Source organism: Lynx canadensis, chromosome D4, assembly GCF_007474595.2.
Source record: "Lynx canadensis isolate LIC74 chromosome D4, mLynCan4.pri.v2, whole genome shotgun sequence".
Taxonomy (NCBI): Eukaryota; Metazoa; Chordata; class Mammalia; order Carnivora; family Felidae; genus Lynx; species Lynx canadensis.
Window position 1 is genome coordinate 85,561,029 of NC_044315.2, and position 24,072 is coordinate 85,585,100.

Sequence of the window (24,072 nt, forward strand, 5' to 3'; positions counted from 1 at the left end):
GTGGTTCTGGACTTGCAGGGTGTCACAGACCTGACTTCGACTGTGTTTGCAACTTGTTACCTCTGCGACTGTAATCAAATGACTTGACCTCCCTGCCTACCTCTTCGTGTCTGGCACAGAGTAAAGGATGTGGGAGCAGGGAGACAAGGGGCAGGCTCATTTCCCCGCTTTGCAATTGTGTGGTCTTGGGCAAGTCCCTTCACCTCTTGGGGCCTAATTTTCCCAGCTGTAAAGTAAATGGGTTGGACCCCCCGCTCTCTGAGGTTTCCTCTGGCTCTGGCGTTCTGTGTTCTGTGCCTACCTCTGAGTTGAACAGAATGAGCATTGAGGTGATGTCTCTCACAAAACCATTTTTTTGTTGTTGTTGTTCAAAACGATAAATCCTAGGTAGGGATTTCAAGGGGAGATTGTAGGAGGCCTGGAAGGATGTACGGGGAATAAGATGCACTGCTATTTCTAGGAAGAAAATGGGCGTGGCAGGGCGCTGAGAGAGGTGTGCAGACCGCGGAGAGCATCCTTACAGGCTGAGAGGGCGTCCTCAGGCTGGAACTGAGGCCGAGGCCAGCGAGGACCAAAGCTGCAGCGGCTGCGCACTGGCGCTCCCAGCCGGCCGATTTGCGTGTCCCCGCCTCTGCCTCGAACTGGTTGGGTGGGCTGGTCTGGCGCCGCGCGCCGATTGGTTGGACGGCCCGCCGCTCAGGCCCAGGAGCGGACGGTTCCTACTGCGGCTGGGCACCGGCTCCGCTCCCGCGTCGGCCCGCGCTCCAGCTGCGCCCGGCCCGGCCCCGGCCTGGCTCGGCCCGGCCCCGGCCTGCGAGCGAAGGCGCCGCTGCCGCCTGGGCCGCTCCCAGGGCCATGAGGAGGCGGCGGCAGCCACTGCGGCCCGCGTCAAGGTGACCGGCCGGGACTGCAGCAGCGGCGGCGAGAGCGGGCGGTGAGAGGAGCGGCCCGTGGGGCGGGGCGGGGCGGGGCCCTGAGGGCCGGGCCGCAGGGAGCTGCAGGTGCGGGGGGCGGGACCCAGAGGGGCCGCTGGGCCGGGGAGGGGCCTCGGGGAGGGAGGCGGGGCCGGGGGGCAGGGGTGGTGTTGGGAGGGTTCAGGGGCGCGGGGGGCCGGGCCGGGGGCCTTAGGCGCGCTCGTCCTGCGAGGGGTTGGTGTGAAGGGCAGTGGGTGTCGGGGTGGAGGTGGGGACAGGCCGCAGGTGTTGGGGGCGGGGCTGGTGGAGGCAGTTGGGCGGGGAAGAGGGGGCTGCAGGTGTGGGGGCGGGGCAAGGTGGGACCACAGAATAGGCAGTAGGAGGGGGCTTGCGAGGTGAGGTCTGAGCTGCTGGAGAGCCCGGGCCTGAAAAAAACCACAGGTGCAAAGGGCGGGGCCAGGGAGACCTGCAGGGGCGGGGGGCGGGGCACCGAGCGGTTGCAGGTCCGGAAGCGGTGCCTCAGGTGACGAGCTGGCGGAGGGTGAGTGGTCTCCGGAGCAGGGAATGCAGCTCTCTCCGTTGTAGTGGGGTTTGGGTGGGCGCGCGAGCTTTGGGCTTTCTGAATATTCTGGAGGCTTCGAGGGTTGCCGCTGGGCCAGAGGGGTTGGCCGGGCCTGCCTGTGCTTCTCTTGAGGCTGACTTGGATCTTAGCTCGCCCCGTTTATTAGGCTATGACACGCTGTGCGGTAAGTGGGGCGCGTCGTTTTTCACGATCTCAGGGGCTTTCCCTGTGCTGTTGCAGGGGGGCCTGCCTCGATTGGGGTCGGCGGTTGGCATTCATTTGATGATCAGAAATGTGTTTGAGAAATGTTGCTTGCTGGAAGAGTAGTTAGTGTGAAGCTTGAAGGGTCCTGGTACCAGATGCTGCTGCAGATCTTCCCAATGGCAGTCTCCAAAAGACTGACATGGCAGCCTGGTGAGGGGGGAGAACAGGAATGAGGGTTCAGAAGCGTTTGCCTCTGTGCAACCCCCGGAGAGTCTTTCACCTCTCTGAGCTTTGTGTCTTCCTCTGCAAAACGAGCATCTATAGCAGCGCGCAACCTGCCTTGTGTGCCTCCCAGGGGACTTGTGAGGTTAGGATGGAAAAATGCTTATTGAGCAAATTATGGGCTAAAGTTATGAGTCTCCTTCCTCTTGCCGATAGGGAGGTTGGATTCACGGACTGGGGGTTTAAAGAGAAGGGTATTTCTAATAGACCATTTTCTTGTTTGAGTTTGGGATGAGGTTTATGGCAGAGAGTGCCCAAAAGACTCAGTCCTGTCTTGGATCAAGGCCACTGAGGGATCTGTGGCAGGGAGCGATGGCAGGTGGAAACCGAGGAACATTTAATTGTTTGCTGACCTTTAGACCCCAACCCCAGCGAGGACTCTGAGCTGGATCATGAGGCTTAGGCTTGAGCCTTATGGAATTCTTCCTCCCCATCCAAGTAGGAACTCTGATTTTACCACGTTCCAGAAGGAAGACACTAAAAAGAAAGGAATGTGAGAATTTCATTAGCTTCCTACAGGGGCAGAGAGAAGAAATCAAGATGAGAGGGCTCCCTCCTATCCAGAAGATAGCAGGGAACCCATGTGTGTGACTTTTTGGTGCACAATACCTCTACTCACTAGCAGTTTGAACACACTGTCATTTCTCCTACCTGCATTGCAGGAGAAAGAGGCTTCTCCTGCACTGGCCTGCATTTTTCTTTACTTTAGGAGGAATGGAACTTTTGGAGGCCAACCACTGTGGCGCTGGCCTATTTCGCTACCTCTCAGCTGGGTGGTGGTGGCCCAGTGGCATCATGGGAATGGCGTCTCAGGGATGGGTCCTTACTGGGGCCTGGGCTTGTGTGGCGGGCACCCAGAGGGTCTAGCAGTTTGCATGTGTGAGTTTTCCCTTTCTGGCCTGGCAGAAACTGTGTAAATGGTTCTCAGAGATTGCTGCCCTCTGGATAACCATCATGCTCTGTGGGTTAAAAGGAAAGCCCAAACTTGGTGGCACACAAAAGTTAGAACATGCGTTGCATAATGAGGGGATCGTCTCTTTGCTTGTTATTGGAGTGACAATACCAATTGTTGGTTGGTTGAGAGAAACTTCATCAATAGAAAATATTGAACCCGAAGCTCTTTGCGATATGGCCCCAGTCTACCTTTTTAAATTGATTTTCCTCTTCAGTATGGAGGGTGAAAGCTCTGGCTTGGAAGTCAGGTGGGTCAGGTTGGAAGTCTTGTGCACCAGTTTCTCAACTTCTCAGAGCTTTGTTTGCCTTATTTGTGAAACAAGGATAATCATGTCCACATTGAGAGGTTGTTATGAAGAATAAATGAGACAAGGTATGTGAAAGCACCTGATATATTAGGCATTCAACGTTAGGGTCCATTTCTCCCCTCCCTGCCTACTCATCTTTCAACACAACAGAATAGCATGAGGCATGTAAAGAGAGCAGGACTGGTAATTCTGAGGCCTTCACTTCTTGTATAACCTTGAACAAATCTCTTTGCCAGACCTCCATTTTCTAGGCTGAGTGAGGATGGTGTGAGACTGAGAACATCAAGCGTTGTGCTTGCTCCGGCATTCTCATCAGCATGCTGTCATATTTTCCTGAAAGGCAGGGGGGAAGAAACTAATGAGCTGCTGTTTAAAAAAAAAAAAATCTGCCTAACACTTTGCCTAGTGCGTAGTAGGTGCTTATTAAATACTTGTTGAAGGAACAGATGAAGGGATTTAAGAAGAAGGTGTGGCACGTTGTCCCTGCTGCTTATATGTATGTTGTATCTCTGTCTTCAAAATGCTATTGATTTATTTGCAAAAACCTATTGCAACATTAGTGAAATTGGCGAACCTCAGCATGAAAGACCAAAGCTGTTTCACAGTTCTGTTTTACCATAAATGAAGTCCACCCAGCTTTTGTTCATAAGCATACATACTTCTTCGCAGTTGCAGTTATATGTACGCGAGCATTTGGAAGAAGCCTGGCAAAAAGTGGTTTTTTTAAATGGTGTTTTTAATCTTATTTTTTTAAGAAGTAAAAAAAAAAAAATATCACACATGGCTTCTCTTTTTAAAGGCAGGTAGTTCATGGGGCGCCTGGGTGATTCAGTCTGTTAAGTGTTCAACTCTTGGGGGGCGCCTGGGTGGCTCCGTCGGTTATGTGTCCGACTTCAGCTCAGGTCATGATCTCATGGTCTGTAAGTTCGAGCCCTGTGTCGGGCTCTGTGCTGACAGCTCAGAGCCTGGAGCCTGCTGCAGATTCTGTGTCCCCTTCTCTCTCTGACCCTCCCCCGTTCATGCTCTGTCTCTCTCTCTCTGTCTCAAAAATAAATAAACATTAAAAAAAAAAAGCGTTCAACTCTTGGTTTCAGCTCAGGTCATGATCTCACGGAATTCGTGAGCTCAAGACCCACATCAGGCTTTGCACTGACAGGGTGGAGTCTGCTTGTGACACTCTCTCTCTCCCTCTCTCTCTCTCTCTTTCTCTCCCTCTCCCCCTCACTTTCTCACTCACTCTCAACTGCCCCCCCATCTCTCTTGCTCTCAAAATAAATGAATAAACTTTAAAAAAAAGGCAAGTCATTCAAAGGGGAACAAATTATAAAGGGTCTTTCTTGCCTCCAGCTGCCAGTCCTTCTCCCTAGAGGCAACCACCATTACCATTTTCTTGTTTATTATATATCCTTTCTCTTACAGAAAGAATGGTGTCTGTACATCCTCTTTCTCCTTCATTTATTCACTTGATCTGTTTTGGAAATTGTTCCAACATTGGACTATGTTCCAGTTGGTACACACAGTTCCTTCTTAATAAATGTTTTCAACTGATGTTGTAAGCACAATTTTATCCATGTCTCCCCGCCCTCCCCATGATGTTTACTCAGTAATGGTTAGCAGTCATTGTTTAGAAGAATAACAAGAGACATCCCTTGTTCTTTTCTAGGAAACAAATGGCTTTGGTCCCATTGAACAATAGACTACAGGCAGCCGTATATCTGGATGCAAGGTGGACAGCAGAAAGAGAAAGGAAAAGGGATCTGTTTGTTAGTGAATGAAAACTGACTTTCCATTCAGCCCTTGATTCAAAGTTGAGCTGTCACTCACTGGCTGTATGACTTGGGACAATTTACCTAATCTTTCTGCATTTCAGTCTTCCTACCTGTAAATGGATGATGATAATAAAATCTGCCTTTTGAGGTTTTTGTGCGGAGGAAATGAGATCATGCATACAAAGTACTTGCAGCGATAGCAGGTCTTAGTAGATGCTCAAGAAGGGGTAGCTGCCATGTTATTAATAACCTGAAGTAGCCTCTTTTGTTTTTTGTTGGCAGATATTTCCTGGGCAGTTGAGACTGAGCCGTGGACAGTGCCCAAAGTCCTTGCCCTTGGGATGCTCACATACTGTGCAGGGAGACAGACACCTAAGTCACTGATTACCCAACAGTTGTGGTGGGCCCAACGTTGGGGTGGCGAGCAGTAGAGGGGTCATGGAGTTAGGAAATAGTGACTTCTCCCTGGGTGATTTGGGAATGGCTTCCCAGGTTAAATATCCCTACCTTTGTGAAACCTACTCTGTTCTAGGCACAAGTGACCGCTCCTGTTTGTACTCCCTTGACTTTCATTGTGTGTCTGCCTTGATCAGAACATGCACTGTGTTATAGCGTGCATCGGTTTATGTCTGTGGCTCCTCCCTGCACAGGAAAACCCTCCTGCTGTCTTTGCTGCTGAGTCTTCAGGGTAGGCTCTTGGTGGGCATTGGGACGTACCTCTGGACCAACTGAATGTTGGCAAGCTCTTATTGATAAGTCATTATTTCTCTGGTGAATCCCGGTTTCTGGGCTCTGTTCCTTCACTTTCCAACTACTTGAGTGCTGACTCTGACAGGCATGTGTTGTGCCATATACTAGCTGTAGGCTTTGGGTGTGGCTGGTGGTACTTGTCCAAAGAGTCTTAGAGATGGGAGAGGAAAGAACTATTTGCTCCCGATGCTCCAGGACAAGATAGGGAAGCAGAAAAAAGGACAGCTCTAAACATGAACTGCTCATATTTGTTAAGCCCACCTTGACTTTCCTCAGAGCATGGCTGCTCATCTTTCTCTTGTGGTGAGGTTGTGGAGGAGCAGGCTCAAGGGAGCAGAGTAGTGGTGCATAGATTTTGACCAGAGGAAGTGGACGGTTGGTCAGGTTGGCATCTGTGAGGGGCATCCTGGGGGCATTTTTAGGGCCATTTTCTTAAAAAGAGAGGTGACCTTACTTCCTTTATGCGGGGATTCACTCACCAGCCTTGCTGGGTTCCTGCTTTGGGCTAAACCCTTTGCTGAATGCTGGGAATGTGTGGAGATGAAGGAGTCCTGTCCCTGCCTTTGAGGATCTCATGGTTGGGGGAGGAGCCACATGCAAACAGAAGGTGATCAGAAGGCAACTGACTGTGACAGGAGACCTCAAGTCAAGGGGCCAAGCAGATTCATGCTCTGGAGCCAGGCAGACCTGGGTTCAAATTCTGGCTCTTCCGCACATAAGGCCTTGGGCAAATGTCTTCCTGTTTGTGTCTTGTTTACTGATTTGTTAAATGGGGATAGCAGTGTTACCTAACTTAGGACTCTTGTTGAAGATTCAGTGAAATAATGCAGTGGCACGTTTAGCCTGGTGCCTGATAGAAAGCTGTTCCTACAGACTGCTCACATGTTATTCGTGGTTCTTTTGGAGCACTGAGGAGCACCTCTTCAGTTGTTTTCTCTGGTTTCTAGTATAGTGGTAATGGTGCCAGTGGTAAAGATGATGGCCATGGTGTCTGAGAAACCAGCTCTGAAGTCACAAAGAACTCGAGGAGTTCTAGGGATACTCCTCATGGGCCCCGTTAACCCCGAGTTATGGGTTTGTCCACAAGTGTTTCCTCTCCCTTTTTTTTTTTTTTTTTTTTTTTTTACACAAGCCCTTCTCAAAGGTAGTTTCCAGCCCAGCACCGTCGTGAGCACCTTTTCTTCATTGGATCACCTGCACTGATCAATTCCACATCTTTTCCCTAAGGGGAGGCATAAGCCAGGCTTGTTTCACATGCACTTATGGAGGAGAGCAGAGGCAATGAAGACCCAGAATGACAAATTGTCCCACAGTTTTTCTGCAGAGCTTTTGACTCCATTATGTTCTCTGTAGGAGATTTATCTCCTGACATCAGAGCTTAAAGTGCAGACTCTAGAGTCAGGCCAATGTGGGTATGGGTCCTAACTCCACCACTCAAAACCCTGGTGGCTTTGGTCAAGTGACCACTCCTCTGTTTCCTCATTGATATAGGAAGTGTGATGATGTGGGAAATAAGCCCACTTGACCCAATCAAAGGAGGGATGCAGTGAAGCAAGGTTTCAATGAACGTTCTTGTCAGAGCGGGTGTCTGACAGACCGGCACACTTGGGGCAGTTACAGCAGAAATTTATCTCCTAGTATGCAAGTTCCTCCCCTGATTCCTCATTGGCTGAATACTACAGAGGTTACAGCCTTACCCAGACATCGCCTATGCCCGTGTAAGCAAAAAGTAGTCTAATTGGAACAAATGTACATTTCCTGAGGGATGCAGAGACTCTCAGTCCCTCCTTTGTTCTTTGGCGCATGCTCATTGCAAAGCCCGTGAAAGTAAGTTCGCGAAACAGAGAGGGGAAGAAGAACCAGGAAATGAAGTATCTAAGGGTTTGGGACTCCACTGTGGGCTGGGTGGGGCGGGGTTCATACATATGTCCAGTAGGTTGTAATGTAATCCTGCTGTTAAGTAGTACAGCTTTTATTTGATGTTTCTGAAAATGAATCATCTCCCGTACTTTTCACAATGGTACTTACCTCCATATGGTTCCTAAAAGGCTTCAAGGTGATCATGTGGAATGGGGCTCGGCATAGAGTTCACACATCATGAGCACCCAGTAGATGTGAGCTGGAATAATGTTCTCTTCATCCATTGTTAGCGTGCTTGCAGAATGCTTTTTTAGGGGATGTTAATTTACTGCCTATGGAAGTTACTTGAGTTATCGCACAAGGAATATGTTAAAACTCAGATGTCCTCGGTGGGAGGGGCTAGTAGGGTCATCCAGGGTGGCAGGAGGAACTCAGCTTGTGTTGGGACTGGATGCAAGTGTGCACACCCACAAAAGCAGTTGGCTGTTGGTAAGGGAGAGGATGGAGTCACTGTGAGGGGGGGCCTTGTCTCAGGCTGGTCCAGGAAATGAAGGCTCGTTTCCCAGTTGTTTCTGTCTCCTTGTTCTGTGACTCCACGTTAAATGGAGGGTCTTTAATATGAACGGATGCAACATTATATTTTTCCTCTTTAAGATTTAAATATTTTTAGGGGCTCCTGGGTGGCCCAGTGGGTTAAGCGTCAGCCTTCGGCTTAGGTCATGATCTCATGGCTCGTGAGTTCAGGCCCGGCGTTGGACTCTGTGCTGACAGCTTAGAGTCTGGAACCTGCTTTGGATTCTGTGTCTCCCCCACTCTCTGCCCCTATCTCACTCACGCTCTGTCTCTCTCTCCTTCGACAATAAACAAACATTAAACAAAAAAATTTAAAAAAATGAGATGAAGATTTAAATATTTTTATTATAAGGTTTTATTTTAAGGTGAAGACAATTACTTGACTAATCAAGAAATTTAAATATTTGGCCTCAACAGTCAAAGATGTCTTTGAAAATCATCTTCTCTTCGTAAAGATGAAAGAAAGACTGATGAGTATAATTAAATTCATGTTTATTGGCTATAATAATTCTCACCCACTCTTGTATAAGCTTGATAATTAGGTCAAGAGAAATCTGTGCTTTTGATACATTTCTCAGTAATTAAATATTTATGGAAAACAAGTTAATACATTCAGGAGAATATGCTGTGTCTCTTTTTGTGGCACTGAAGTTTATTACGTGGAATTGGTGACTTTGACCATTTTGAGGTATTTTTTATTGCGTGTCCTTTCTGTAGCCGTGTTTTGATTTGTTTTTCCTCTGGGCACCATATCTCCAACACTTTCGGCCCACTAGCATTTCTAGACTGTTCCCCCCACAGGCTCCCACAACACCCTCCCGTAGTGTGTCATAACACTCTGTGACTAATGAGGACTTCCTGGTGAACACCACCCCCGCCCCCCTCCCTGCCGGCTGATTTTGTAGAGTAAGAGCCTGCATTTGTTCTTGCCATATCCTGGGCCCAGCCCAGGGCTAGTACAAGGCAGCCAGAATGAGTTGTGTGTGGTTCTCTGCTTAAAACCCTTCAGTGGCTTCTGACCTCCCTTAGAAAAAAGACCAGATCTCAAGCATGGCCTGCTGGGTGTAACAATATGCTTTGTCGTGCAGTGGTTGGTGATGTCTGTCTCCCGTAGTGCTGTCAGATCCTGGACTAGGGCTGTTTTGCTCACCATTGGGTCTTTAGGGCCTGTCATAGCATCTGGCACATAGCAGGTACCCCATAAGTGTTTGTCGAATGAATAAATGAAGTCAACGGTAAGTGTCCAGTAACTGATTTGAATCTATGAAATGAGAACGTTGGATCTGAGGTCCCTTCATTATGAAGTATCTCAACACTTTACAAAGTCTCTTGACACCTGTTTTTTCAGGGTCATCTTGGTTTTTACAAGGCAGTCTTTGAGGTGCATGGGAGAAAATGGAAGCTCAGAGAGGCCAAGCAAGTTGCCCAAGATGTAGCTGTGGGAGAAACTGAGGGCTCCTCCATTGTCTTTTCTTGCACCCTGTGCTGCCTCAAGGTGTGGTTTCTGACATTGGAAGAGTCATAGGTGAGATAAGGAAACGTGTTCATTGAAAAAGGTACTTGTGATAGTTTCTCTTAGTTTTAGTTATTTTAATTTCCTGATAATGGAACTTAAGGAGTGCAATTTGCAGTGAGGGTTTTAAGGTCTGTTTTCATTCTAGGGACTAGGAAACCCTGATCTTCCTTGTAAAGTACAGTAATTACTAATGCATGTGCTGATGGGTTGACAACTAAGATTAGAATTTGTTCTTGTTGGGAAGCTTTTTGATAAGATTAGAAGATTAGAATCTTTTAGATAAGATTTTGATGATTGATAGACAGCATTCTCTTGCTGTTTTCAAACCTGCCAGGTTGCTCTAGTTACCTTATTTCTCTACTTTCTCTCTGGGTATACCTGCTACAGGGCTCTTTTGCAATGAGCACTGTTGTGAACTTTGCACTCATCAGATGTGGTGTCAGTCCGTCCTGAAAGTTAAAGGGCACGGAGTCCACTCTTCCCACTGCTGAGGGTGGGACTTTGCCAGGGTTTCATACTCCATGTCCTGATTCTCCACCCAGCAAATCCTATGGACTTTAGCACATCCATTTGTACATTGCGTTTCGTAACGACTTCCTGCAGGACATAAAACGTTGCACATAGACCATGTTCATGAAGAAGCATTTACCTCTGATGAAAACCTCTGCATTGAGGTCCTTTGTTGAGTCGGAGGAACTAAGTCCTGACTTACTTCGTGGGCAGCTCTGGGGTCTGGTGGCAATATGCATATTGATCTTAGGGAGCTTCATCATGATCTTAGGGGGCTTCTTAAAGGCTGAGAGATTCTTGGAACCTAGTTTTATAAATATAGCCAGTATCCTTTTGGAACAGAGACAGCAGCCTGGAATTATAGAAAAATCACCGGATATGAAGCCAGAATGCAAGTGTGTCAGTTTGTTCTGACACCTGCTTTCCAAATAAACAGGAATATCCCTGATGTGTATGTGTCCTTTCTTCAGCAGGAAAGCCCCAGTTTTATTTTTATCCTTTCTTATTTTATTTATATTAAATGTTTATTTTTGAGAGAGAGAGCGAGCGAGCGAGCAGGGGAGGGGCAGAGAGAGGGAGGGACAGAGGATACGAAGCGGGCTTTGCATTGACAGCAGAGAGCCTGACGCAGGGCTTGAACTCACGAACTGTGAGATCATGACTTGAGCCGCAATCGGGTGCTCAACCAACTGAGTCGCCCAGGCACCTCAAAAAGCCCCAGTTTTAAAATCTGAGATTGCTTTGTGAGGGTTGAGTCAGAGTAAAGAGAGCTGGATGATGTGGAACTATTGTACCAGCAATGAAAGGCAGCCTTATTCCTTGTTCTTGCCTGTCTTTTAGACCTACCTGCCTGTCAGTCTATCTGTCTGGCCGTCCATCCATCCATCCATCCATCCATCCATCCATCCATAATCCATCCATTTCTGTTCAGGGCCTGCTGAGTGTGGGGCCACAGTACAGAAAAAAAGATGAATCTGGTCCTTGCTGTCTTTTAACTCATAATCTAGCAGCAAAGTTAAAGAAGTATAAAAATAAGTACAAAAACAATAACAAGCATAGAAAACATTAACTGAAGCACTGAAGATGGCTACAGGGGAGTAGAAGGTGCCTGCCGACTGTAAACAGGGCAGCTCTGCCTGCTGGGAAGGCCAGAGCCACTTTCCACAGAAAAGATGAGTTGGAGTTGACCAGGTGAACAGGTGACAGCTGCATGGTCATGGTTCCAGTTGGGACAAGGGCATGGCGAATTCCAGACGTTAACAGAGAGCCAGTGTGGCTGGAGTACTGAGTTGCGAGGGAAACTCTGTAGTGTTCACACCCTGGTGGTTGGTGGTCCCGGTGCTGTTTTCTTGACCTGCGCAGGCATCCCCGACAGGCTCTTGCTGACTCCTGTTTTACATAATTCCCATCTATCACCGAAAGCGTCTATTACTGAAACAATACCTGCCATGGTTTCCAAGATAGCAGTTGGGTTTATTTTTATTGCCTTCAAGATTGGTTGCTTTCTTTGCTTTTTGATCTCATTAGTGGTTTTCATTCCACATTTCCTGAGCTCACACCTGGGTTTGGCACCGCAGGCTTTGCCCTCAGGAGCCCACGGACCTGACACACAGGAGTAAATAGATGAGAGTGGTGATGCTGCGTCAGGGATGGCAAGCAGTAGAAATGGGAGCTTGTGGGATGGAACCAGACTCACAGGATCTTAAAGATGGATTTTCAGTTTCCCAGGCAAAGAGGGACACGGGCAGAGGACACAGACTGCAGAGTAACAGAAGCAGGAAAGAACATGCTGTGTGTCAGGAGTGGTGAGCTGCCTGGCATTGCTAGAGGGTGAAGCTCATGAACACAGGGAGGAGACGCTGGCAGGAGATGAGGTCAGAGGTGTGGTTCAGGGTCAGTTCTCAGAGGGACTCGAAGGCAGTGCTTGGGAGTTCAGATGGTGTCCTGTGGCCAGCGGAGTACCGTTCCAGAGTTACGGGAGGAGGAAAACACTGCCGGTTGTGACCCTGGTGCAGAGGATGGTGTGGGGGAGATGAGTGCAGGGCTCTTGCCCCTGAGCTTGGCCATGGGGATGGAGAGGAGGAGGCAGATTTGGGAGAAGCTGAGGAAGAGGCCTCCTTTCTTGCATATTTAGTGGATGGGAGGGCAGTATCAGGGTTTCTCACTTTAGTGATATTAAGGGCTGGGCCAGTTACAGAGATAAGGAACAAGACAGGGGTATTGGGTTGAGGAGGAGGAAGTAGTGAATTCAGTGTTGGCAACAGCCAAGCTGAGTTTGGGAGGCCTGTGGGACAGCGTTTTGGCAGCTGGCCTGCTTGCCTGGAGCTCAGAGAAAGATCTGGGCCAGAGCAGTGGTCCTCAGTCTTTGGAGCATCAGGATCCTCAGTGGTGTTTGGGGGAGAGAGACTGGTCATCTGTATGCTGTGGAGCCTTCACAGGTGGCTCCAATACCCTGCTGGCTAAGAGAGAGAGACTTGGGGTCATCCTTGTATAGCTGGCCCAAAGTGATAGGAGAGAGGTGGGTCACCCAGGAAGTTTCTGCATAGTGGGCACGGGATCCTGGCTGGAGTGCTGGGGAGCACCAGTGCGAGGGATGGAGCACATAGAAGAGTCAGAGAAGGAGCTGGAGGAGGGTCAGTGAGAAAGTAGTAACCTAGGAAGATAATGGTGTGGAGACTGGTGGCTGGGGCATCCCCTCCAGCTCGCTGTCTGCAGGGCCTCTGCCCTGCCCTTGAAGCTGGGTGCCCCAGGCTTCCTGCTGACACTTTTATTTTCACTAATGTTGGAGACAGTCCAACATTAGTTCCTTTTGCTTCTGTGTGCAAAAGACCGAGAGAGGCTCTTGGCTGCGGCCAGTGTCTCAACCCTTCATCTTCCCTGAGACCTCCTCAGGCAGTGCACCGTGCCTGCTACTGCTGCTCTTTTGGTTTGAAATCTCTGGTTCCTGAAGCAGGAAAGTCGGGGCCCCATCCAGTGTTCTGAGGTTCAGGACAGGTCTGCAGCCTCAGTTGGGAAGGGTGTGTGTCTAGATCCCAGGATCGGGAGCTGTCAGAGCTGTGCGAGGAAGTCCAGGAAGATGACAAAACCGTGCAGACTGGACTAAAGTGATGTGGGAGCCCTGTGACTGGGGTTGTGCATTCTCGGTCTCCTGTGTGTCCTGAGCTTGGGCAGCAGGTCAGAGCCTGGTGTACAACTTCCAGAACTTACAGATGGGTCTTAGAGTTAGTGTACATGAGATTTACCCAGACTGCTCATGAAGGGTGTCCTAAATTGACAAAAGTGGAAGTCCACCCCCCTGGTAGGCCTAAATGCCTGACAGAGATCAGCTTACAGAACCCAGTGAAGAGCCAACGAGAATCTGATGTGTGATGCCACATGCATCTTTAAGTAATACCCTGACCCCAAAACCTGGGAGTGTAGGGCAGAGGCGGAGACCTAGTTGACACTGGCCCTGGTGCTGAAAACCACAGCTGAAGAGTGGTGAGAAAGGATCAGGGATAATTGGAGGTGAGTAGCTGTCCTTGATATCAGGGCCCACCACCCTGATATGAAGCCATTTGCCTCTCACAAAAGGAGAAAGAAAAAGGATTAATGTTCATTGGTTGAAAAACCTCAATGTTTAGCAAAGAGAAGGGAGCAGATGAGTGGATGGGAGTACGTGTACCAGTACAGAACATAAAACGCTGTTCAGCTCTTGTGGGATGGAACACAGAGAAGTGGTTCCGAAAATGGGGCTGACTGAACTGGGTTCAAATCCTGCCTTTGCCTAAGGACTCACTACCACAGCCAGTGAAGATACTTTTATTGACAGTGTCCTTGGGTAGGTCACCTGACCTCCTGGGGCCTCACTTGCTAGGGTGAGTTTTCTCACATTAAATGGGTGTGATAGCAATACCCATCTTAGAGAATTTTTATAAGAACTCAGTGGTATATTAGTACAGAGAAGGTGTTTGACAAAGTGTCTATCACAGAGTAATGGTTCAGTAAACAACAGTAGTAATGCTGATGATGATAATATGATCCTTGCGTGAATACCTCTGCTGATTTCTCCACTGGACTAAACCCCACCAATGTAGCACACGTATGATGTAAAGGACTTCAGCAATAATAGGCTCAGCTGTTGATCCTGGATCAATAATTGGAGGTGATAAGGACCAATTAGCACATTAGCCTTAGTCTTTAGTGATGGTATAGATTTGTATCACCTCTTCTATCTTTCTGAGTATTTTGGTGGATATTGGGGGAGGTGGCATTACGGATTATTTACCTAGTGTTTGGTTGTTAATGCCAAAGTCTCATTTTTATGATGAGGCTTGTTACTGAGTAGCCTCTTATTAAATGTTTTTTTGAGGGCGTGGGGGGAAAATGTTTCTTGAATGGATAAGATGAAAATCAATCAGTTGATCAAGCAATCAACTTCTGGCTCTTTCCAGGGAAGTCTACACATAGTAATAGTGATAATGCCATATCTTCAAATGTTGGCAATTCCAATGAGATAGTCTACAAAACTTGATAAAATAGTGATATTTATCTGGAAAAAGAAATTGGTAAAAACATTAAAAAAATTTTAGGGCACAGAAATGGCCTTCATTCTTCTAGATTCCTGTTCATTTCAACAAATGTTTGAGTTTGTCTGCTATGTGTAAAAATAGTGCTAGACCCTTAGTTGGGGGAATATAAAAATTGACATCTATTGGATATCTTTCGTGATACATATTCTCATATAACATTTATCTCTGTCCTTATGAGGGAGCCATTTTTGTAGTTTGGAGTATAAGTGACAGAAAACTAAAATAACAAAGACATAACAAAGATAAATAAGATAGAAACTTCTCATGTGTGAGAAGTCAAGAGATAATCAGCTCAGGGTAGGTATAGAGCCTATATGGTCAGAGACTCAGGTTCCTTCTATCTTGTTGTTCCATCATGAGGCTATCTTGGGAATGACTTCCAAGTCTGAGGTCACTTCAAGGCCTGAAATGGCTGCTGGAGCTCTAGCTTTTGCATCTGCATTCCAGCCTTTGAGGGCCACTTTCCAGAATTTGTGCATGACATTTCTTGCATCTCATTGGCCTGATCTTGGTCATATGGCCACACCTAGCAGTAAGGGAGGTTGGGAAATGTAATCTCTATTCAGGGAAGCCATGTGTCCACCTACAGACCAGAATTTCTGTTACTAAAGAAGGAGAGGAGGATGGTTATTGGGGGCCAGCATCACCATTATTGGCCCCATGTAAAATATGTGGAGTCTCAGAGTAGTTGAGATCAGCCTCATATATATGGCCTATAAATGATTGAACCTTCACAACTTATTATACAGCAGTAATTTATTAATTCCATATGGCTCTTGGGTAAGAGCAGGAAAACAGATTCCTGGAAAAGAAATGATTTCTTTGCTAACATGCACAAGACCTTAATTCATGAGCCATCAGGAGTTACACAATAGCAAGGGAAGGAATGGTTATTACATTGTTGGGACATTTGGCTTTCAACGCCAGAAGGAATTGCTAAGCTTGACCTAAACAGCAGTGGAGACTCCAGATGAGTTTGAGTTAAAGAACAAAACCTGGAGTTAAAGATGGGAAGATGTATACTGAGCTCTGTTATGGGATCTAGGAGAGGTGGGTTACAGGATTCAGGTTGGGGTGAGTTAGGAGGGAGAACTTCCTCTGTCTTCCTTCCTTCCTTCCTTCCTTCCTTCCTTCCTTCCTTCCTTCCTTCCTTCCTTCCTTCCTTCTTCCTTTTTGTATGTGTAATGCCTGAGTCAGAGGCAAAGGACTTTATTGCTAGCATAAACATTAGCGTGTGTGTCCATTTCTCTTCCCCCACATTCCATGGGGGTGATGCCATGGGCCCAGATGGAGGCTGTGCTTCTGTGTCAGGGCTGGGGGCACCAGGTGCTTTATAGCAGGCAGTAAGCAAGCTTGCTTTTCAGCCCTGAGGGAGACATTGTCTCATCCCTCAAAGCTGCCCACTGCAAGCACAACCTTGAAAAGTGGCCTGGGTAAAGGCTGGTCAGAGGTTGCATTCTTGGCCTGCCCAACGGGACATGTTGGAGTGCCAGAGAACATGGAGGAGTGAGTGCCCTAACAGGTGCTTGCCAGGATTAATTGGGATAATATGTGTGCCGATGGGAAGCTCTCGATCAGTGTCATTATCCCTTATGTCTCTGAAAAGACAGGTCCAGCGATGACATGGTTGTTACAGTGTTCCCACCTGGTTTCCAGTGTTTAGACAAGACTGAAGGTTATGGAATTGGTGGGGGGCTGGGCAGCCTGACAGGAAGAGAAAGGCTGATTCTCCATTGCTTGTGTATAGCTCTTGCCTTCCTTTTAAAGTTTTTTTAATGTTTAATTAATTAATTAATTAATTTGAGAGAGAGAGAGAGAGAGAGAGAGAGAGAGAGAGACAGAGGGAGACAGAGAATCCGAAGCAGGCTCTGCACTGACAACAGGAAGCCCAGTGTGGGGCTTGAACTCACAAACTGTGAGATCATGACCTGAGCCGAAGTCAGTTGCTTAACCAACTGAGCCACCCAGGCACCAAACTTCTGCCTTCTTGTATACATTTCTTGTTTTATTTTTTCTTGTATGCATCTCATACCCAGTACATCCCTGAGCCATGTACTCTGCTAGCTTTTGGTAAATTATTTATAATTCTCCTTTTTCTTTTTTTTTTTTTAATTTTTTTTTTAATGTTTATTTATTTTTGAGACAGAGAACATGAACGGGGGAGGGTCAGAGAGAGACGGAGACACAGAATCTGAAACAGGCTCCAGGCTCTGAGCTGTCAGCACAGAGCCCGATGCGGGGCTCGAACTCACAGACTGCGAGATCATGACCTGAGCCAAAGTCGGTCGCCCAACTGACTGAGCCACCCAGGCGCCCCTAATTTTCCTTTTTCTTATATATAATCAAATGAAGCCTATTTCTTGAACTTAATATTTGTGGTTTGCTTAACTTGAAATAAAGTACAGTGAGTTTTTCTTAAGAAATAGGTTATTACTTGTTCTTACATATGTTGAGCAAAGTCCTTGATAATTGGTTCCAAACTAATGTAACTTTTAAATCTGTATGATGTGTTATGAATCTCTATAAAAATGTAGAGCTAAAGGGTGTTGAAAGATGAGCTCAACTACTATCCAGTTTTATAGAAGAGGAAACTGAGGCAAGAGAAGACAGTTACTAAAGAGTGGTCCCAGTTGATGAGTGCCAGATGCAGTGCTGGGCCTTCACCCACAACCCTGCCCAAGGAACCTTGAATCCGTTAGGGTGAGTAGAGAGGAGACCAAAGGGAATATGTGTGCAAATTTTGGGTAAATACCAGACCAGGTCTCACGTGTCCTCATTTAAGGATGAACAAATGGAAGAAGGAACACTGGATGCACTGAGAAGATCAGTGGTGTCAAGGGAAGTCAGTAAGGTGTGCAAGAAACAGAGGAGGAGCAAGCTTTGGACAGAAGGTTTCCCAGCTTCAAAGGTTGTCTTTGTCCTCCCTGAGAAGTCAGAGATGCTGTGAAAAGTGAGATGATGAGTCAACAGACAGAGATGAGAAAGCAGCTTGCGGACTTGAGGTACAGAAGGAAATGAAGCGCATGATGCCAGCATTTGAGACTGTGGCACCGCGATATGTCAAGGGGTCAGGAGGAGACACATTGCCGTGCTCAGAAGGGACAAGAAAGCCACAGAGGAGACCCCAAGGTGTGGATAACAAACCAGCCTGGAGACCAGAACAAACAGCATAGAAGGAAGCCTCAGTTTTTCTGAAGAAGGACCTGAATCTGTAGATTAGAAGGGCTCATCGTGAGCCAGGCAAAATTAGCCAAAATTAGGAGAGGATACCATTACCATCCTGGCAGAAGGAACCTTTAAATCAAAGAAAAAAAAAATTAGCGAGGCTCAGGCTTACCTACAGCATAGGTGCCAGGGGGCAATGGGACAGTACCTGTCAAGTTTTGAGGGAAAGGTTGTGACCAAAAAAAAAAAAAAAAAAAAGAATTCTCAGCCCAGTTTTAGTTCACATTTGGTGGTAACAGAAATTCTTTCCAGTTGTATAAGGACACACCTTGTGTGTAGCTTTTGCTACAACCATGCACCACTCCGGGGTAGGGGGAAATCATTGGAAGGCATGCTCCCATCACTGAGAGATGAGTTAGAATAAAAGACCTGGGCAAGTCATAGGAAAGGATTGGCAGTGGGAGTGGAACCATTCAAGTATCAGATGATTTCAAAGTAGTTCTGATTATGACATAAAATATAATACAAATGAAATGATGGAGAGAAGACAGAACATGAAACCATAATTAACAGAGAAAGCAGGAGTTCCTGGGTAAACTAGGGATCATGCATGTGAAGACACTCTCCACTCTAAAGAACTGTACACATATGAGGGGTAAAAGATATGAAAGCAAGCTCCATGCCATCCAGTCTGCCTGAACGTGTGTTTTCTAGCTAATAAAATGCTGTGCAGGTGTGCAGTGTACCTGGGGCCACTTTTGTGGTGATTCCTCTGGACATCATCTTTTCGAACCACCCTGGAGAGATTTGCTTGGTACCTTCATTCTGCAGGAGGGCATATTGCTGGTGGGAATGTAAAATGGTGCATACTCTTTGGAAAACAATATGTCAGTGTCTCAAAAAATGAAATACCAAATTACCACATGACTTAATTCCATTCCTTGGTAAATACCTGGGAGAATTGAAAACAAATGCTTACACCAGAAGTTGTACATGCATGTTCATAGCAGTAGAAGTGTTATTCATAATAGCCCAAAATGGAAACTACCTAAATATCCCATCCGGTGATGAATGGATAAACAAAATGTGGTACATCCATATAATGGAGTATTATTTAGCTATAAAGAAGAATGAAGTACTGATTCTTGGTACAACATGGATGAACCTCGAAAACATTCTAAGTGAGAGAAACCAGACACCAAAGGCCACATACTGCATGATTCTGTTCTTATGAAATGTCTAGAAGAAGCAAACCCATAGACACAGAAAGTAGATTGGTGGCCACCAGGGAGATGGGGCACAGGAGTGCGTGCTAATGGGACAGGGTTTCTTTTGGGGCTGATGAAAATGTTCTGGAATTAGTGGAGATGACTGTGCAACTTAGTGAATATGCTAAAACCTGCTGAGTTCTAGTGTAAAAGGGTCCATTTTATGGTATGTAAATTATATCTCAATTAAAAAGTAGTTCTTTTCCTGATTATTAAATGTTAATTATGGAAAAGTAAGAAAATAAAGATAGATGTCCCCCCCCCCAAAAAAAAGCCGTCATCTCTTTTTATCGTTTTCCCTTTTTTTTTTTATTGTTGAAGTATAGTTGCCATACAGTGTTATATGAGCTTCAGGTGTACAACATAGTGATTTGTGACTGGACAATTCTATGCATTATTCAGTGCTCATCATGATAAATGTAATTACCTTCTGTCACAATACACTGCCATGACAATATTATTGACTGTATTCCCTATGCTGTATTTTTCGTCTCCGTGACTTAATACTGGTACAATACTTTGTACCTCTTAATCCCCTTTTGCTCATCACCCACCCTCTTCCCCTCTGGCAACCACCAGTTTTCTGTATTTAAGAATCTGGCTTTTTGTTTTGTTTTTTAGGTTCTTCATGGAAGCGAAATTATATGGTATTTGTCTTTCTCTGTCTAATTTCACTTAGCATAATAGCCTCTAGGACCATCCATATTGTCACGGATAGTAAGATCCCATTCTTTTTTATGGATGAATAATATTCCATTGTGTATATGTGCCTACCATATCTTCTTTATCCACTCCTCTGTCAGTGGACACTTGGGCTGCTTCCATATCTTGACTATTGTAAATAATGCTGCAATAAACATACAGGTGCATGTATCTTTTCCAATTAGTGTTTTTGTTTTCTTTGGGCAGTTACCCAGTACTGGAATTACTGGATCATAGGGTAGTTCTATTTTTAATTGTTTGAGGAACATCCATACTGTTTTCCACAGGGGTTGCACCAATTTATACTCATATCAACAGTGCACGAAGGTTTCCTTTTCTCCTCATCTTCACTGACACTTGTCGTTTCCTGTCTTTTTGATGCTAGCCATTCTGACTGGTGTGAGGTGATACCTCATTGTGGTTTGATTTGCATTTCCCTGATGATGAGTGATGTTGAGCATCTTTTACGTGTCTGTAAGCCATTTGCATATTTTCTTTAGAAAAATATTCAGAGCCCTTGTCCATTTAAAAGTCAGATTATTTGGCATCTTTTTGGTGTTGAGTTGTGTAAATTATTTGTATATTTTGCATATTAACCTATTATTGGATATGTCATTTGCAAATATCTTCTCCCATTCACTAGGTTGCCTTTTTGTTTTTTGATGGTTTCCTTTGCTGTACAAATGCTTTTATTTATTTATTTTTTAAAGTCTGTTTATTAATTTTGAGGGAGAGAGAGAGAGAGAGAAAGAGCATGAGCAAGTGGGGGAGGGGCAGAGAGAGGAGGGAGAGAGAGAATCCCAAGCAGGCTCCATGCTGTCAGCATAGAGCCCAACGTGGGGCTCGAACTCACAAAACATGAGATCATGACCTGAGCTGAAACCAAGAGTCAGACACTTAACCAACTGAGCCATCTAGGTGCCCCTGTACAAATGCTTTTAATTTTTGGTGTTGACTTATTTATTTTCATTTATTTATTTTATTTTTTATTAAAAAATTTGTTTCACATTTATTTTTGAGAGAGAGACAGACAGAGCACAGGTTGGGGAGGGGCAGAGAGAGAAGGAGACACAGAATCCAAAGCAGGTTCCAGGCTTTGAGCTGTCAGCACAGAGCCCGATGAGGGGCTCGAACTCACAAACTGTAGGATCATGACCTGAGCTGAAGTCGGATGCTTAACTGACTGAGCCACCCAGGCGCCCCAGACTTATTTATTTTATAACTAGAAGTTTGTTCCTCTTAATCCTTTCACCTGTTTCACCATCTCCCCACCCATCTCTGCTCTGGCAACCACCAGTTTGTTCTTTGTATTTAAGAATCTGTTTTTTGGGGCGCCTGGGTGGCTCAGTCGGTTAAGCGGCCGACTTCGGCTCAGGTCACGATCTCGCGGTCCATGAGTTCGAGCCCCGCGTCGGGCTCTGTGCCGACAGCTCAGAGCCTGGAGCCTGCTTCGGATTCTGACCCTCCCCCATTCATGCTCTGTCTCTCTCTGTCTGAAAAATAAATAAAAAACGTTAAAAAAAAATAAAAAAAGAATCTGTTTTTTGTTTTGTTTTGGTTTTGTTTTAAGGTTCCATATATAAAATCATACAGTATTTTTGTTCTCTGTCTGACTTATTTCACGTAACATAATAATACCCTCTAGGTCCATCCATGTTGTTACAAATGGCAAGATTTTATCAGCCATTATCTTATTCTTAACACTTGGGGTACATTTGTCCAGACTTTCTATGTGTCTGTCTCAAAGTTGGATCAATAGACCATTTTATTCTTCTTTTCTGTCATGAGTTGTGTTTTGGGATGGGCACAGTCCGCAAGCATGTTCTTTCATTAAGTGTTTTAGCCTCTTGTGAGGGTGTTTATGTTGGAAACAGTATTTCTCTGCAAGTAGAAACAGTACACTGAAACACTGAAGTCCAAAGACCTGGGGTCCTGCTCTGACTCACCTTAGGTTTGCGAGCTTGAGAGAGGTGCTTAATTTCAGTCTCCTCATCCTCATCTTTTGAAGTTTTTTTTTTTCTTTGAGAGAAAGAGAGAGAGTGTGAGTGGGGGAGAGGGGGAGAGGGAGAGAAAGAGAATCTTAAGCAGGCTCCACACCGAGCATGGAGCCTGACACAGGGCTCGATCTCAAGAACCAGGAGAGCATGACCTGAGCCAAAGTCAAGTCAGACACTCAATCACCTGAGCCCCCCAGGCGCCCCTCACTCTCATCTTTAAAAGGAATTGCGATACTTACTTTGTGACATCTTGTCCACGAGGATGGCTACCCTTGGGCGGTAGGTAGTGATAGAAGGGGGTGCAGTGGGTTTCTGGGGGTGCTGGTGATGTTTGGTCTCTCCTTCTGGGTGCTGGCTACATGGATATACCGACTTCGTGAGAATTCTTTAACCTGTGTGCTTATAATTGTGCTCTTTTCTGTGTGTATGTTGCACATCTGTAAAAAGTGTACTTAAAACACTGAGAAAAGGGAAGCGTATCAGTCACATTGCACTTATTAAAGCTATTATTAATCATGAGAATGAAAGCTTTTTGTATTGTCGATGAATAAAATAAAGTCATTGTTTTAGCCTATTTATTTCATCTTTATTGCTTTGATCATTGTGTTTGTTTTATAATATGTATAACACGTCGGTACGTTAGAATGTGTAGTTAACGTACAAATAAACATACGTACGTCAAAGGTGTTCGCTTAATATTTCTCCGCTGTCGGTAGCGAAGGATCAGAAGGTTTGGTGAGCTGTGTGGCTCAGGGTGGTAGCAAGGGGGCCGCCGGAGCGCAGCCTGGCTGCTGGAAGCAGGTGGGAACCAGGTAAGCCAGTGGGTGGGCCTCCAGCAGTTCAGTGGGTGTCTGTGTTTGGGTTGGTTTCCCTGTTGCTGGAGCATGAAGCGTGAGACATAGCAGGGTGGTGGTGGGCTGGAGAGGGAGGCAGACGCCAGATCGCCAGGAGGAGGGGCTGAGGGGAAGCTCTGAAAGGTGAGAGGACAAAAGGAAGGGGTCAGCAGAAGAAAGGAGCCAGCAGAGGAGGCTAGGGAGGCTAACGGGATGGGAGGAGACAGAGCCATAAAGTCGTTATTAGGGGCCGAAAGCTGAGTTTCCAGAAAGAGGGACTAGTGAACCAAGAGGTGGGAGAACCTGAGGTCACTAGTCTCTGCAGTTGGGAGGTCTTGGTGGCCTGGGAGGGAGCAGCCCCACTCGTCAGGTAGAGTGTTTCCAGGCGAGTGGTAGTGAGAGGGTGCGGTACTGAGGAAGTTGGGGTGTCTGATGGGAAGCAGCCTGGAGTTCAAGGGTCAGAGTTCTTTTGAAGACTGGGGAGGACTGCAGGTGTTCTCAGGTAGAGGGTAAGACCAAGAGAGTGAAGAGATTGGGGTTGCCAGGGAGAGGTGTCTTAGCCCCGAGCCCAGGCCAGTGGTTGGCCCTGGATCTCTGGCAATCGCCTCTTTCTCAGAGGTGGGAGCAGAGGACCAGGAGAAGATACAGAAACATTTAGGCTAAGGGAGGGACCCAAGGGCGCTGAAGTCAACTCTCCTCAGTGAAGGAGGTGGTGCGGTCGCCCTCCTGGGTGTGGAGTGAGGTGGGAGGGGGGGGTGCTGTGGAGGACAGAAACCAGTGACGGGGGCCTTTGCAGGCACCCTATGCAGGATGCTTGTCTGTGCCAGCGGGCTGCCAAGAGGCCGTCTCTGTGTCGGGACATGCTGGCCGCTCCCTCCCTTGTATGCACACTCTTTTCAACAGCAGTGTGCTCAGAGGGCAGGGGTGTTTGTGTCTGGGTACTCCCGAGTCCCCTTCCTGCTGGGTAGTGCCCGAGGCCATGGCTGGTGCTTTGGGCCTGCCAGAATGCACGTTCCCATAGAGTCGATGCTTTTCTTTGGGGGTGATTCCTCCGGGCAAACCCTTGCATACTTAACACAGCATGTATCCGAAGCATGACAGGAAAGGAGAAGTTTAAGAAGTTTAAGTTGATTTTGATGCATTTGGGACAGGCTTTGCTACCTGGTAGGCTAATGGTGATATAAAATATTGACCTGCGGGAAAAACTGACATTTCAAAGAACAGGCTGAAATCATATCTTACAGCACTGTAGTTGGTCTGACCTTGCTGAGCTTTGAAAAACAAGTCTTACCATATGGAACGTGGTTGTAAATGTAGTTATTCCTCCTACTTTT

General features: G+C 46.5%; 1 protein-coding gene across 6 annotated transcripts in view; it reads left to right on the top strand.

Moving 5' to 3' along the window:
• Positions 1-835: 835 nt before the first annotated feature.
• RALGPS1 (Ral GEF with PH domain and SH3 binding motif 1) overlaps positions 836-24,072 on the top strand; it is a 275,362-nt gene continuing 252,125 nt past the window's right edge. For all 6 annotated transcript variants that reach the window (XM_030293121.1, XM_030293123.1, XM_030293126.1 and 3 more), the window contains exon 1: positions 836-934. The gene's annotated coding sequence lies outside the window, so the exon portion shown is untranslated. The remainder of the gene's footprint in view (positions 935-24,072) is intronic.